The sequence below is a fragment of the Pseudopipra pipra genome, chromosome 5, assembly GCF_036250125.1.
Source record: "Pseudopipra pipra isolate bDixPip1 chromosome 5, bDixPip1.hap1, whole genome shotgun sequence".
In the NCBI taxonomy this organism is placed as follows: Eukaryota; Metazoa; Chordata; class Aves; order Passeriformes; family Pipridae; genus Pseudopipra; species Pseudopipra pipra.
Window position 1 is genome coordinate 29,028,678 of NC_087553.1, and position 15,297 is coordinate 29,043,974.

The 15,297-nt window shown below is 38.6% G+C and overlaps 1 long non-coding RNA gene across 2 annotated transcripts in view; it reads right to left on the reverse strand.

Annotated features, from left to right (window-relative positions):
- Nucleotides 1–9,066, reverse strand: part of LOC135414532 (uncharacterized) — a 72,447-nt gene extending 63,381 nt beyond the window's left edge. The window contains exon 1 of one of the 2 annotated variants that reach the window (XR_010430711.1): nucleotides 300–9,066. This is a non-coding gene — a long non-coding RNA (uncharacterized LOC135414532). The remainder of the gene's footprint in view (nucleotides 1–299) is intronic. The other variant, XR_010430710.1, reaches the window with a different exon arrangement.
- Nucleotides 9,067–15,297: the final 6,231 nt, after the last annotated feature.

Here is a 15,297-nt window from a genome sequence, read left to right on the forward strand (position 1 = left end):
CAGAAGTCATGTAGTTCTCTCTTTCCACCTTCTAAGTTGAAAGCACAGCACTTGGAAGAGTCTGAGATTGGCACTGAGCCAAAGATCTGCACTGTTGGCAAGAGATTACTTTGCCACATCACCTGACCAGAGAAGGCAAGCATGCACACCTCTAGAAACTCCATGATGATGATGGGTAGCATATACTCTCCAAACAGGAGAAACCTTGCTGCATCCTCAGCTACTTGCATTGTTAGTAGTGGTAGCGAGAGTGATCTTTTTCAAGCCCAGGATGATGACTGCAGAGAGTGAGAACATACCTGGAGAATATAAATGTTGGAGTCTGGCTTAAACAAAGCTGTGCTGAGGTCCATCTTTCTGAAAGGCAAAACAAGCATGCACAAGCGGCACAGGAACAGAACAAATGCTGAACACCCCACCTGATCCCCACAATACTGTCTTTCCTGCTATAGATCTCACTTGACATGTCTGAGTGCTCCGATGCTTTGTAACCCTGGGGGGGATCTGCAATTGATATAATGTGTTGTTCAGTTCATGCCCAACTTAGATATTCAAAAAGAGTTAGGAAATTAAAAACAGGCACGTGCAGGCATTGCAAACTAACAGATTTGGTGGGTCAAGGTATGTCTTACAATTTCATAAAGTCACTCCTGATGTCCAGACATTATTTGTCATTAACTATTACTTTCAGCGTGATCTGTTAAAAAAAAGAAAAAAGAGTTTATATTTAAACACAATTACACATTATGTTTAGTGCTTAATATAGTAAATTTCTTCTCTCCCCCAGGCAACAGGCAATTACAATTGCTCTGAGAAATAAAATATATGTGAGCCACTAAACTATGCAGGCCCTTTAAAGCACTGCATACCTCTATAGTGTGCCAGGAGCAGTGACACTGCAAATTGTAACATAGCAATATCACTTTTATGAAAGTAATTTTGCTAGATCTGGTCATTATAAAGGTATTTTCAGAAATATGTTTCATCTTTCTGAAATTTTAAATTCCTTTCAGAAAAGCGTGTGAAATTTTGTCTCTGAAAATGTCAGGGTTGTCAGTCCTCTGACACATAAGAGAACAGTGCCCCAAGTCTCAGCACTAGTGATCTCAGAGAATAAACTCCCTTTATAGAGTTTCATCTCACTCAGGGCAAACAAGGAAGACAAGAATGTGAGTTTGCTGCAGCTGATATATCCTGCTTGGAAGTGACTGTCAATCAGCTTGAAAGGTAAGGAAGATGCATCCCTCATGTTGCAAGACACAAAGAACTGAGTACGGTATGAGCCCACTAAATCAACATGGTAAAAAGTGTCATTTGAAATTAAAATTAGAAACAGGTGGGCACAGACCTTCTTCAATGTCTGTGATTAATCAATATATCTATAATTTATCTATATCTATTATGCTATATCTATTATGGAGGTTAAACAACAGAAACAAAATTCAATTGAAATAAATAAGCCTGCACATATACATCACTGAAAAAATTGCTCTGGTATACTACAAAACAAGTGTTCATTATTTTTAATGTATGCTTTCCATTTGCAGACGTGGGCTTCCCAGTCCTCACGCTGGGTGAAGGTGGCAGATGGATGGTGCTGCAGAGAATGCTGAACACATGTGAATGACACATGGGACTGAGTTAAAAATTACCTTTTGTCTTACTAAACAATAAAAAGATGGCAGTTTCAGATTCATTCACATCACTGTCTTTTTGCAAATCCACAACCGCCACTCCATCACTGATACAGCACACAACACTCCCCATTCCAACACAGGCAAGCATAACCTACACAGCAGCAAAGGAAGTCTGAAAGCAAGAAATGCCATCCTGATTTCCCTTTTGACAGTATAATTTGCATTTTGCAGATTTGAGAGTGTCAGTGAATTCACTGAGACAATGGATGGGAAAGAAAAAAATTAAATCTCTCTCTCACTGTCATGTCCACACAAAAGGAGAATTATCAACCCAATGCAATCAAGCACAAGAAAAACAATTTTATTGTTTATACAATAAAAGTAAATAGGTTCATTCAGCCATTGCTTTCCAAACTCTAATTTGCTATATTTTCTTCCAATAGGAAGGATTAGTTGGTTTTGAGTTTAATTTTCATTGAAACATCAAAAGACACATTGGTGTCCCTTTGTCTGTGAACTGTTATCATGACTTGAGCTGAGGTAGAAGGTTGGTATTTTGCATTTTCTTGCAGAGAGGTAGCCTTTTGGTTTTGTCACAGTAAAGAAAAATGACCAGAAATAGTAACTGGCTGAAAAACTGTGTCAGATATTAGCTGGAAGTACATAATCAGGAATCACTAATAGGAACAACACCGGTAATCATTTCATCACTTTGCCAAAGAAGAAAGACACTTTCTGTTTTGAGGGTTGTTGTTATTTCCCCCTGTTGAAATAATCATTCTTCCATTAACACTGGTCATGACATCGTTGGTTTGTTTATGTGATTTCCTAACACCGTGGATATCTGTGATGCTTTATCCAAGCATCCTGACACCTCATTTTCTCTGACAGCAATCATTCCCATCCCAAATGTCAGTGGAGAATGCTACAATGGAAGAAAGTGAAATTTGGTGCTTTCATAACCACCCGTCATTGTTACAGTTATTGAAGGTCAAGCAACAGGAGTACAGAGGGTTTTGTATGGCTGCAGCAACACTGAGTGGCTGATGCCCAGGAAATCGCCTTTTATTGTTTTCTTTTGTGTTACACAGACCCATGAGTTTTACTGTATGCTGACTTGACCTGTAGTGAGGTACATGTCATCTGAAAATCAATATCATGGTCCTTTCTCTGTATTGCAGGTCAAACAAAAGGAAGGTGTATTTTCTTGTCTGTTGTTTTTTGGTTTTTTTTTTTTTTTTTGAGAAGGGGTTCATCTGAAATGATCCAGTGGGTAACAAAGAAACTCGAAAGGAAGTTGGTTCCATTAAGAAAAAAAGTATTCAGAAACATGATGAGTTTTTCTTCTATTAAATGAGGAGCTGACTCACATAAATGAGGAGGCAATCAAAACCCAGGTGAGTCTCATAAGAATATCACAAGTTCTCCTCTTTGGCCTGAATCAACATGGGCATTTCATTATGTCAGTGCATCTCACAGTGTTTTGCTTATAACAACACTCTCATATCCCAAGATCCCTACTTGGCTCTAAATCACGCCTCCTCTAGCTTCTGACTAAGACAGCAGTCCCTGAGCACACAGGAGTAGCAGACAGAAACCAAAGTGGTTTTGTGGCACATAATTTTGCATCTTTAGTTGCAGATATCGGCAAAGTCTCTGTTTTCTAATTGAGCCAAACTAGTTTGTCCTCTCCTAGTGCCAAGCCACTCACATGTAGGTCTTTCATTTTCCATGTTCACTGCATTTTCACCAGAGGTGCTGGGAAACAGATGATTCTCTAGAAAAGCTGCAGAGGCTATGTCCTTTTCTTCTCTATATTTCTTGCTCAGCTTCTTTGTTCTCCTAGTTTCCTGCCACTGGCACCAGCAGTTCCACTTTAAATAGAGCTTTAACATAGATATTCCACCCTGTCTGCCATTCTTCCTTGGACTAACATTTGCATGGCAGATGGTGCAAATGGCCCAGCAAATATTTACTGGATCAGTGTTAGAAAAGCAAAGCAAAGCAAAGCAAAACAAAACAAAAACACCCCAGCTGCCAGACTGATGACTTTCTGGCACCATATCATGTGCCACCAGTCACCAGGATGGGGAAAACACCACAGAAAGATAATTGATGTTGAGCTTGCTAGATTTTTAGGAGTATTTTTTGAATCTTGTTGTTTGGAGCACCCCCAGAAGGCAGGTACAAGGACAGGAACCTTTCCCCTTCCTTCTCAGAGTCTGTCTTTTTCTCATTCCTTAGGTGAAAAAAAAAGTATTATGTCAAATTAACGTATTCCCCTTTCAAATAAAAACCAGTCATATCTGGTATCAGAATTGTATTAATTACAGATAATAGACTGATCTCATTGCAAATGGAGTCTGCTGAAACTCCATTTCAGCAAAGTTTGGGACAAATATCTTACAGATTTATATAGTGATAGAAGGAGGGGAAGGTGATCAATGTTAAGAATGACCTATGGCTTTTGGAGGCACTGACTTGCTAAGGTGTATTGCAGGAAGAGCAGAACAGCGAAATACCTGTGCAATGGTAGTTGCTTTTTAATTTTCATGTTCCTGTCAACCACTATTCCTCTATTTTGCTATTTTTTTGATAGCTGAAGTAATTGGGTGTCAACATCTTTGATGGTGAAGAACAGTGAAATGCCAGGATGTCCTATGGAGCAAAATCCTTTTTCTCCACCGTACCAATACTCTATATTATATTTAACAGTGCAGAATCAGTGCAAATTATATTACTATCCAAATGGATGTTATTTTCTAAGCAAGTTATATACGCCAAAACATAAAAACAGTCTGTTAAGATTCCAAGGAGAAAAGAAAGGAAAACAGGAAAAATAGAAGCCAAAAATATATGGGCCGCCATTCTGAAAAGTTGTTCAGCAGATGGTCAAGGAAAGATTTGTACAGAATGGGACACAACAGAAGGAGAAGGAGCACATCTGAAATTCTCGTTCCAATTGGAAGTCTGAACCACTTGAAAATCAAATTGCATTTGTTCTACAGTTAATTTTTAATTTTAATTACAGTCTAAAAATTTTTTAATAAAGTCTTTGAATACACATTTTTTTAAGGAAAACATATTTTCCTTTTCCCATCAGTCCCTCAGGAAAGATTCAATTTCTCTTTAAGCCTAGCAGTAGGAAAGATAGAAGGAGAATATACACACAAAAAATATGAGTCAAGAGAAGAAAGAAAATTCCATCTCCCACAATTGTGTTTTGCCCATTTATCTTGCACCGTAAACTGTGAACTACGTGAGAATATGCCATGAACTGGAAAAGGGAAAAACAATAGAGTCCTGATTAATCTAGTTCATCCAAAGTTCTCTTCTTGATCTTATGGCATTTCAGAAGACAGCGTTCATTAGTTACCAAAGCTAAAAAAATGTCATTGTATCCTCAGTGCCAAAAAAGAAGTGAAGAGGTCCTCTACTAGAATACCAAAACAACTTCAAAATCTTTGCACAAAGGCCACAGAGGGTAGGGCTAGCTTGGGGTCCTCTCTCCAGGATTTCTTTTATGACTTTCAAACAAATCTTGCTTTTCAAACTCATATGTCCTAATGCTAAACCTGAGAATGTAAAAATTCACATCTGAACTCTGAAATACTCAAAACTGCAGCATCAGATATAGGCATTCATGAACAGTGAAAAAGTTTATCTACAGTCACTATTCCATAACCTAGTGGATCCTACTCTCCAATTAGGTAGATTCATATAGTCTAGAAAAAGAATATATTCTTATACAGGGAATGAATTCAGAAAATCATCAATTAAAGGCATAGATACACAGACTGTCATGATGAATGCAGAGAAGATGGATCAGGGTATTCAAGTGCTTGAAGACCCTGAGCAGCCAAAAGGGTAAAAAAAAAGAGAAAAGAAAAATGGCAAAGAGAGGTTGGCTTTGATCCTTATGCTTGTCTCCCTGCTTACTAAAAAAGGTCACCTGGTTCTGGAGGTTCAGTGGTTCCCATCTTGTATGCCAGTAATTCTCCAGCTAATCTCAATTTGGCTGCTGGCGATTTATTCCATAAAAAAAACCCAACCAAACAAAAACTTACCCAATTGGTTGGTATTTTTATATATACAGTAAAAAAAATAATCAATGCTTGAGTAATTTATCAATGTTTTAATCATCTTCCAGCTGCACAGCAAAGAGATTCTTTCTGCCACTGTTTCTACCATTTTGTCTCAGTGATTCCTAGAGAGGTTAATCTCTCTGAAGCACCTGCAAACTGCCACCTTCTTAAGCCAAAGAATTCACCAAATGATATTGGATTTCACAGGCCCAGGATAGAATATCTCCATGTCCTTATTTTAACTCACTGCTTTTATGTGGTAAACAGAAGAGGTCAAGCAAGGAAAGACCCAATTTTTTTGCCCACCTTCCTTTTCTTTTTAGAATAAGGTAGGTTAAAACAGCTCACATTACTAGAAACAGATATGCAGAGTCCAGGGTTTAAAATAAATTTACTTTCTAAGGATTAGATTTTGTAAGTAAATCTGTTCATTATATCATTAAGGAAGAAGCCATGAAGTCACTGACCAGCTCCTCAGCTGGAGGAACTGTACAAAGGTGCACTGAAGCCCAGGGAAGGGCCACTTGGGGAAGGCTTGAGCCTTTTTTTAATATATACCCCTTTTTGTTCCTCTGTGCATAGCAGTTTCTATGTGTATCCCTGTACATAGAGGTCTGCACGTCACATATGTCTTGTGCACATGCACATAAATTCTCACCTATATAAATACTACAGGAAGGGCTAGTCACAGCTTCCGTAACTGGGAGTGACACCTGTCACTCTTTTCCCTTGTATAGACAGCACTGTGTTTTCACAAAGCTTTTTGTTCTGTCAAAGGCACCGAAATTTTCCATGTGGGACTGCTACCCCAGATTGCACTGCTTTTTAAAATTTTCAACCACAACATTCAGCAAATAAGGTGTGGAAAATATCATGTAAAAGAAGTTCTTCTCTTGAAAGGACGGAAGAGAAAGCAATTCAAATGAATGTTAAAACCAGGATAAGTGGAAATGTTGCAGGTCTGTATCTATAAATGGGGGTCAGTGGACCCTGCTCTTCCTAGGGTATCGTAAAGAGTCATTAAAGTTTATAACGTGTTCAGATAGAGTGAGAACTGCAGTAACAGTCACGTAGGAAATGAATAATTCTGTCTTTAGAACGAAGACTGAGCAGTGTGCAGTAAATAAGGCCTGAGGCCAAACGCCAAGCAATGAGGATAAAAGAACATATTGAATAGCTGCTCATTAAGTGAGCACCATCCATCCTGTGCCCTGCTGAAGCAGGTGTCCTGGGGAAAAGTAATAGTATGCAACCTTGTAATTAAAACTGTATCATAATGCATATTCACCAGGAGGCAAAATTAAGGATGCCTTGAGAAATTCAGTCTGACACTGCCTAACTTTTGAATGCTGGACTTTGCAACTTTTATGCCCTTTTTGCATGTATATATATATATTATTTTTTCTCTTTTTTTTTTCTCCTGTTTTCTCAAGAGGTGGAGACGTAGTAGAATACGGTCTTTCTGGCCACACATGCAGACAAGAATAAGAATGCCTTCAAGCCAGTGAACTGAAACTAAAGTCACTGCATGTGTCTGAAGAGCCCAGAGCAGTGCTGAAAGGAGAGAAGGGGTAGGTCTAACAATCTGTAAGAGAGGTAAAAAATGTCTGAGGGCCAGAGATCATCAGCCTGTACCTAATAGGCACTCCTGCATGTCAGAGCTAGGTCTTGGTACTTTCCTTGCTTGCAATCTGGTTATATTTCACTACAAACTTTATCTAGCAAATTTTCTATTAAATAAATTCTATGTTCTTTGACACTCTCCTACTCATTTTGCATCTTTCTTTTTTATTTATAAAGAAAGAGGTGTTTTAATACTCCAAATTCTATTTTATAGGCCTTGAGAGAAAAGAAAACTTATGGAAGCTAAGAGAAATATTTTTATATAGATAGATATATCAAATAATTCAATAAATTGAACTTCTAATATCTAATTCTGGTGTTCATTCAATCCCTTTGAGAGTCTCCCTTTTCCTAAGAAAACATTGTTTGAGGTCAAATCTCCAGAGCTTTTGACTTCCAGCCTCTAAAACAGTTATAGTCTCTAACAAAATATTGCACAGGCTGAGGCTTAGGGCTAGCACAGTGAAAAGGTAAAATCCTATGGGTTGGAAGAAAGAAGGAAGGAAATGTGCTTTTATGCCTTCAGACAAGTATTTGTGAACAGCAGAACTAATGAACATGAGTTTCAGACGTATTTGTGTCTTCTGGTTGGTCTGCCTGGTGGCTAACAAAGCACAAGACGCAAGCAAAGCTTTCCCTGCATCAAGATACAAATCACACAGTCGACGCCCATCCCATAGTCTCCTCCAGCTGTTGGTCACAGCAGCATCACCAAGAGCTTCTAACACTTGAGTGCAAGAAGCTGAAAGAAACCAACATGAAATTGCAGTACTACCTTTCCTGAGCACTGTGGAGAGAACAAAGATTTCACAGGGGAAAGGCAGCTTGAGCTGAGCAACTGCAACATAGTAAAGGCAGAGAGGAAGGAGTAGCTGAGTGTCCTATACTGTGGAGGGATGAGCACACACTTTGCTAGGGTCACTGAGGACCCAGTTCTCTGAGCAGCTGCTGCTGAACAGACAAGGAGGGGAAGAATCAGAGTCTGCAACTGAGGAACTTCCTTGCCTCTTCACTGGCTTTATAAAGCCTACAGACAGAATAGAAAAGAACATCTTGATAAGAGTTGAAGATATCCCTGCTCATTGCAGGACAGTTGGACTACGCGACTTTTAAAGGTCCCTGTCAACCCAAATTATCCTATGATTCTGTGAATACCAGTGATCAAAGATGAGCGAGAAAAACAGCACACAGGTATGTGATTGTGTCCTCTATTTGGCATCCCAACCTCTTCTTCCTGTGTTTAGAACAGTAAGGGGAATTTTTCAGCAAAGCTGTTGAGAAGAACATTTTCTCACAGCTTGCTTCACCTTATGCCAGCTGTACAGTGGTGCTTTCCTCACAGACCAGCCAAAATTGCTGCTGACAGCTCTGGAAATCCACAGAGACAGCAGCAAAGAAACAGTGGTGGAGAAAGGGGTGAGGGAGTAAAAACTGCAAAGCATGGCTGCATTTACCCAGAGAAGGGAACTCTCACCTGAAGGGGTAACAAGTGACCAAAGGTCACCCTGGCTGTGCAGTCCTCAGACATACCTGAGCTCTGAAGGTTCATACTTCGCTGGTCTGCCATATCCAGAGAACCGAAGAGGCGTTTAGCCGTTTTTTGTTTACAGTTCAATGTCATGGTAATTGTGTCACTTCTTTTGAATATAAGAAGAATGAAAGGACAGAGGGAGGATTTTGAAAGAACAGCTCAGAAAGTTTGGTTGCTGGCACTTACTCGTTTGTTCTTTTTCATGAGAGACCTTTCCAAGAATGGCTCTTTCGTGAAAAATATCTTTGTGCTTTATAGTAACAAATTCCACTGAGAGCACATTGAGGTTCCCATGTAACACAGCTTCTACATACCTGCATTTATTTAAATCACATCCTTAGTCAGCAAAGGATTCAAACTGCTTATGAGTCTCAAGGACTTGCAATTGCTTTTCAGACTAGAGAATAATACATCAGTGTAGGAAAAAGAGACCTTGAAAAACAGCACTGTGACAAATGGAGTCAGAACTGAGCCTGAAAGTTGTGTTTTTAAATATCAACAATAAAAAAAAAAGTTATGCATAGTATATGAGAACTGTCTCAGCACAGAGTACTTAGTTATTATTCTTCTAACACATTAATGACACCCTTGTCACCTGGACAAGACATACTAGAGCTCTATATAGATCTTTTATCTCCAGGCAACTGGGCTATGTGGAACAGAAGCCTAAAGTGTGTTGTGATTGCTATTGCCAGACTGTACTCACTATGTTCATCTACAGAATCAGAAGAGACTTTCTCAAATGTGGACTTTGCATTTGCCCCATAGTAATGAAAATTTACAGTGTCAGCAAATGCAGCAAGTGCAAAATACATCTTGCAGACTTTATTAGCATTCTCAAGGTGTATCATTTCCTGTGTTGACAAAAAAAAAGACAGAAGAAGTATCACGGATGATTTCCACTGGCAGTCCATCCTGTTCCAAGGGATGAAGCGAAAGCTATTTGTTTAGCATTATGGCATTCTAGTTTAGGTATTAGGCACCTCATGGAAGCCTGTTATATATTTATTCATTTATACGAATGTGGAGTTGTATAAGTTGTGTACTTCATAACATGAGATAAGAAACAGAGCAACATCTGAATCAGATCTTAGATATTCTCAGTGTTTTAAACAATGGTTTATGTATTAAAAGAAACCTGAATTTTGGAAATGAACAAACAAATTTCCAAACGACACAAAGTTAGTCACTAGCTGATGAACAATAGTTACTTTACCTCTCAGTTAATTTCTCTTTCTTACATGAGAAATAAGTTAACTTACACATCCATTTGGAAAAAAAATTCCTTTGAAAAAAAAAGTAAATCACAAGTCCTATACCAATGGAAAAAAGCTAATAGAAATTTAATGAAAACACAAACTATATAGGGTTTGAACTCAATATCCTTGAAATATATGGCATCTATCCCCCAGACTAAACAGCTTTCGGTACCATCTACAAGTAACGTGCATGATTTTCAAAGGCTCTCCTGAAGAGCAGAGTTATTATCATACATTAGATTTTGCTTCTTGATTAAAAAATCATATTAATTAAATGCAATTAAATTAAATTAAATTAAGAGTTGAAGATGCGCCAATCCATTTATTATTATTTTCTCACAGTGTGGGCCACGTTCTAATAAAGCGATCACCCTCCCTCCCAACCTCCCAGTCACAATTACCCGACATCCCTGGAGCACTTGCAGTAACTGCTTGTGCAGAAGTATTAACATATTTTAATTCTCTTCAGTGAGACTTTGTCTTTGCATGAAGAAAACTGGTTTTGAGGCCCTCTCTTCATCTTTGGGTTAATCTCTTCTTTTTAATTGATATTTTCTTTGTCTTGCTGCTTCTGTTTGGTCTTTTCTTTGTCTCATTATGTCATGTCTCCTTGCATTGTCTACATCACTGTATCCACTCAAGAATTCCTGGAAACCTTCTTGGGAAGGACAGACGTCTCTGCTGATAGTTACTCTTACTGCGTTTGAGTTGTACAATCACTGAGTACATCTCAATGGTCCTTGAGAAGAGGGAAATTAAGAAAAATGGGACAGATGTCTCAAAGTAAGAACAAATTAAATTTTCATTGCTCTTGAAGGCAGGATCTATCATCTAAAAGGCACTTTTGGTTCCAGGTACAAAATTTCATGCAAGCTTTAATCAAGTCACTTAAATACTAGAGGTCTAGATTATGTGCATGTGTTTAGGGGGGAAAAGCTCCCATTCTGGCAGGATATGTTGGCACTGAGGAAACTGCAGCAGGCAGAGTGCACAAATTACTGTGTCAGGTCTTTCTACCCGACTCTACATAGGCTGGCAGTATGAAACACATGGGCTGTCCTGCTAAACTGGAGCCAAACAAACATGTTGGGTGCCCTGAACTACAACACAAGAAAAGGTAAGCCACTTTGTCCAGCACTATGGAAGTGGGTAATGAAGTCCCAGCTGGCTGAAGAAGTGAGAGCAGATGAGGAGTCTGGGGCAGAAAAAAAAGACCTGCACTAAACAAACCATTTCTTGCCAGATAAGTCTCTGAGCAGTCCTGCTGGCAAACCTGTGACCTCGTTAAAAAGAACATTTTCTCCATGCATTTTTATCTTCCTGAAAATATGAGAAAAAAATTTTGCTTATTTGCAGTTCTTTGTGGGCAGGCAATCCTCATGCGGGAGAACTATTGAGATCCTGAGCAGCTGCCCCTACAAAACTAAAACCCAGGTCTTCATTGATGACTGGCACAGACATGACATAAATTACACCACAGCCAGTTTTTTAACAAGCATATAATAGAATGTGGAATTATTCTCTGCTGTTGTGCTTTCCTTCTTTCCACTAAGCTAGCACTACCATTCCTCCTTTTCTGAAATTCCTGCTACTCTCAGGAGCATTCATCTCCCATCCTTCATGCTCCCACCATCTGCAAGAAATTTCTTCCTACATCATTCTCATCTATTTTCTATCTCACTTCACTTCTGGCAATGTGTCCTCTCTCTTTCCCTCCTTAATTCCTTTCTCTCAGCAATATAATTTTATATATTAAAACTTTTATTTAATATTGTCTGAAGTAGCTTTTGCCACAGTATCTTTACACATTATGTTTTTATCTCATATGGAAAATTTGTTTCAAGGACATTATGAAAACGAGTCTTTTCATGATTATGTACTGATGATTCAAGACACAGTTTTGTTTTCCTTTTGGAAAATCATGTTGGCTAGATATCTTTCTTTTTGGTATTTCTGGACAGTTTCTGCATTTTGCCTCCTTATGACTGTTTCAGAATCAGATTAAAATATACTGCAAAATAATCTCTTTATACTATCCAATTTATGGGAAATACTAACAGGGACTCTACTGAAAGGAAGATGCCTTCTATAAATGGCATGAGTCCATAACAGTTTTTCCTTCAATATGTATGTAGTCAGAAACATGGGTTTAGAATTTATTCTCCTCCCCATAGCCAAATCCTGATCTTCAACTCACTTAACTCAGGGACACATCAGCCTGTAAGTCAAAGCAGGAACTATCCAGAAAGGCCAGGTCATTGCTTTACAGACAGACAGTTATGCACACGCATGCTTACAGTCATCCTGTCCACTTCAGTCTGCACTGCAAAGACATTTTCTGAACCAAAATGAACTGTAACTGGGCACTTCATCAGAACAAGCTCCTCAGCCTTTTGCAGTTCACTTATTAACATTGAACACTGCTGGTTAAGACTGGCCTTTAATTCAGTATCACTTCTGAAAATAGTTTTAACTGTTTATTTGTAAAGCTGATTTGTAACATATGTTCACACATGAAGCACAAAAAAAAAAAAAAAAAAGAAAAAGAAAAAGCTTGCCAGGTGTCCATTAGTTTCGAAAGAAAACCGTAACCTAACTAACCTCTTGAATCTGAGAAATAAAATTGTAAGCCTTTCAGGAAAATTGCACTATAAAACAGGTCACGCATGAAAATATAATTAAAGTGGTTAGTAGTTTTCACTACAGGAGCCCTGTTCTGCTCTCTGAAACACCAGCCATCACTCCATTCATGTGAAATTGGATCAAATCTGCTATACAACTGCTCCACAGTGATAGTTCTGGGGCATATGAAAACATGCTCTCCTCTATGGTCACTCATTAGACTTATTCCTTCCTGCTGTTCAAGAATCTAGCACGTACTTTCAAAGCAGAGGTTTTTGCATCCTAGAGAGCTTTCCACAAACATAAACCCAAGCCAAACTAGCACTTGTTCATAGACTTTCAAAGACAAAAAAATTTTCACATTTATTTATTTATTATGCTTAACAAAGAGATCATTCAGTTTCCCATGACAGAAGTTGCTATGCATATAGCCTAAATCCCCTTCTAAAAAGACAAGATCTATATTATGTCCTAAAAAAAGTCTGTTCGTTTGTTTGTTATCTAATGCAGTATGACAGAAGGACAAGTGGTGCACCTCTGAAGTTATAACGTGATATATAAAACTGATTCAATACACTTAAAAATATACAGAAGGAGCAATATCACAACTTTCCTAAATAAAGAGAGTGGAATATTGGGGAAGGAGGATGGATTTAAAGGTAAGGTTGTTTTTTCACAAGATACTTTTTTTAATTTCTAAAACTTTTGCCCTGGAGGTCCATTTATCATCTTGCTTAAACAGTGTATATACGTGGTTCAAAACAATAACTATTTAAAGATACGAAAGATTGTGTATGATTCCACAGGAATGCTCTCACGTTATTTTCTTAAAACAAAGAATTCTACATTCACATTTTAAAGCATTAAACAGAAAGATGCCCTGGTTTGTATTATCTAACAAATGAACCAATGAACCGAGGAACCAGCTGCAGATTCATTTTCTGTATGATTTCCCTGATGGATACATTCAGGATGCCATGGTCAGGAGGTGGTGAAACAACCCCTGGGAAGAGGTCAGAAATGATGCTATCAGAAAACAGAATACTGTGGGACAGGCATAGAAAATTAAAAAGGAAAACAAACCAGATAAGGAATGTGCAGCTAGGGCCACAACTAACGTAATAATTTTAGCTTCTCTTATTCAAATCTCCTTTAATCCTTCATCTACAATTAATAAGATTTGCTATTAAAAAGTAGTTCAGAGGCTCCACACTTATTGCTGAAACATAAAAGTAAAGTTCTGGCCTTTCATCATCTAAAATATATATAAAACTTTGTGAATCAAAAGTCTCTTTCAAACATCTCTGAGGGTGACAAGTTAAAAAACTGCCCAAAATGAGCATTTTATTGTCAAAATTCCACCACAGAGCAGTAAAGATATAAGCCAAGATGATATTCGGTGGTATACTGAGCTGCCATCAAAGAGAATGAGCATTCCATCTACTTTGGAAAATAATTTTTCATTTAAAATAATGGGTAGCCCATTAAAGATGCAAAGATTACCTTTCTCATACCTAATAAGGGTCAGACAGATTGGGAAGACATAAACACATAGAAGCAATAAGCACAAGGAAATGACCTCAAATTAGAGTTAAATGTGGACTTTCATAACAGCAATGACAGCAATAGCAAGATAAAAAAGAACTGTACAGACACATATTTTGTGTTCTTTCAGACCCAGATTAGATATCTGCACAAGTGAGTCACACAAAAAGGCTGTTTTCATAGCCCTGGATTGCTAAACAAAGTCCTGTTTGATATACAGAGATAAGCCTGATGCGGTGTCTAAGGAAGGCGAGCTCCTGTGTGCCTTCCCTTCATTAGTGTCGCACAGACCAGCGCTGGGTTCAGCCTGCACTGAGGGAACGCAACCACTCCCATCTGCATTGCACCCTCTCTTTTTCTTCCAGCCCAGATGTAAGGTGAGGCAGTGCACCATGGCACAAGCCCAGCTTGGATATTCCCAGCTACCAAAGAGCTCTGGCCAAGGGGCTGGTGCTGCTCTGCCTGGGGTTGGAAAGGCGGCAGTAGGGTGAGTAGGGAGCATGTGGGCACAACCACCCCTGAGGGGCACAGAGCCCACTCTGCTCACTAGACTGCCCGAGAGATACTGAAGGAAAGCAGAGCAGGAAAGAGACAAAAGAACTACAAAATGCAATCCCCCTTCTGACCAAAGTCAGAGACTGAGAGGACACTAGCGTGCTGCAGGCACCACAGACCAGCTCCAGAGCTACACTGCCATAGGAATAGACATATTTTCCATTCTTCTCTACATATTTGCTTTTGATCTGATTTTTTTTTTCATTTATTGCATAGGCAGGACTACCTCTTCCACCTTTGAATGTCTTGTATAGTAAGTGTTTCTGGAAGAAATACTTTAAAAAAAATCAAGACCAAGCAGCTTAACAACAGGTGTAAAAGACATCCTTTCCTGATTCCATTTCAGAACTGAAAAAGCACCTGTGCATCTAAAATTGTGTCGTGCTTTTTTGCCTCATAAAGGATATTTTTTCTAAATTTGCTGCCATCAGAATGACCTA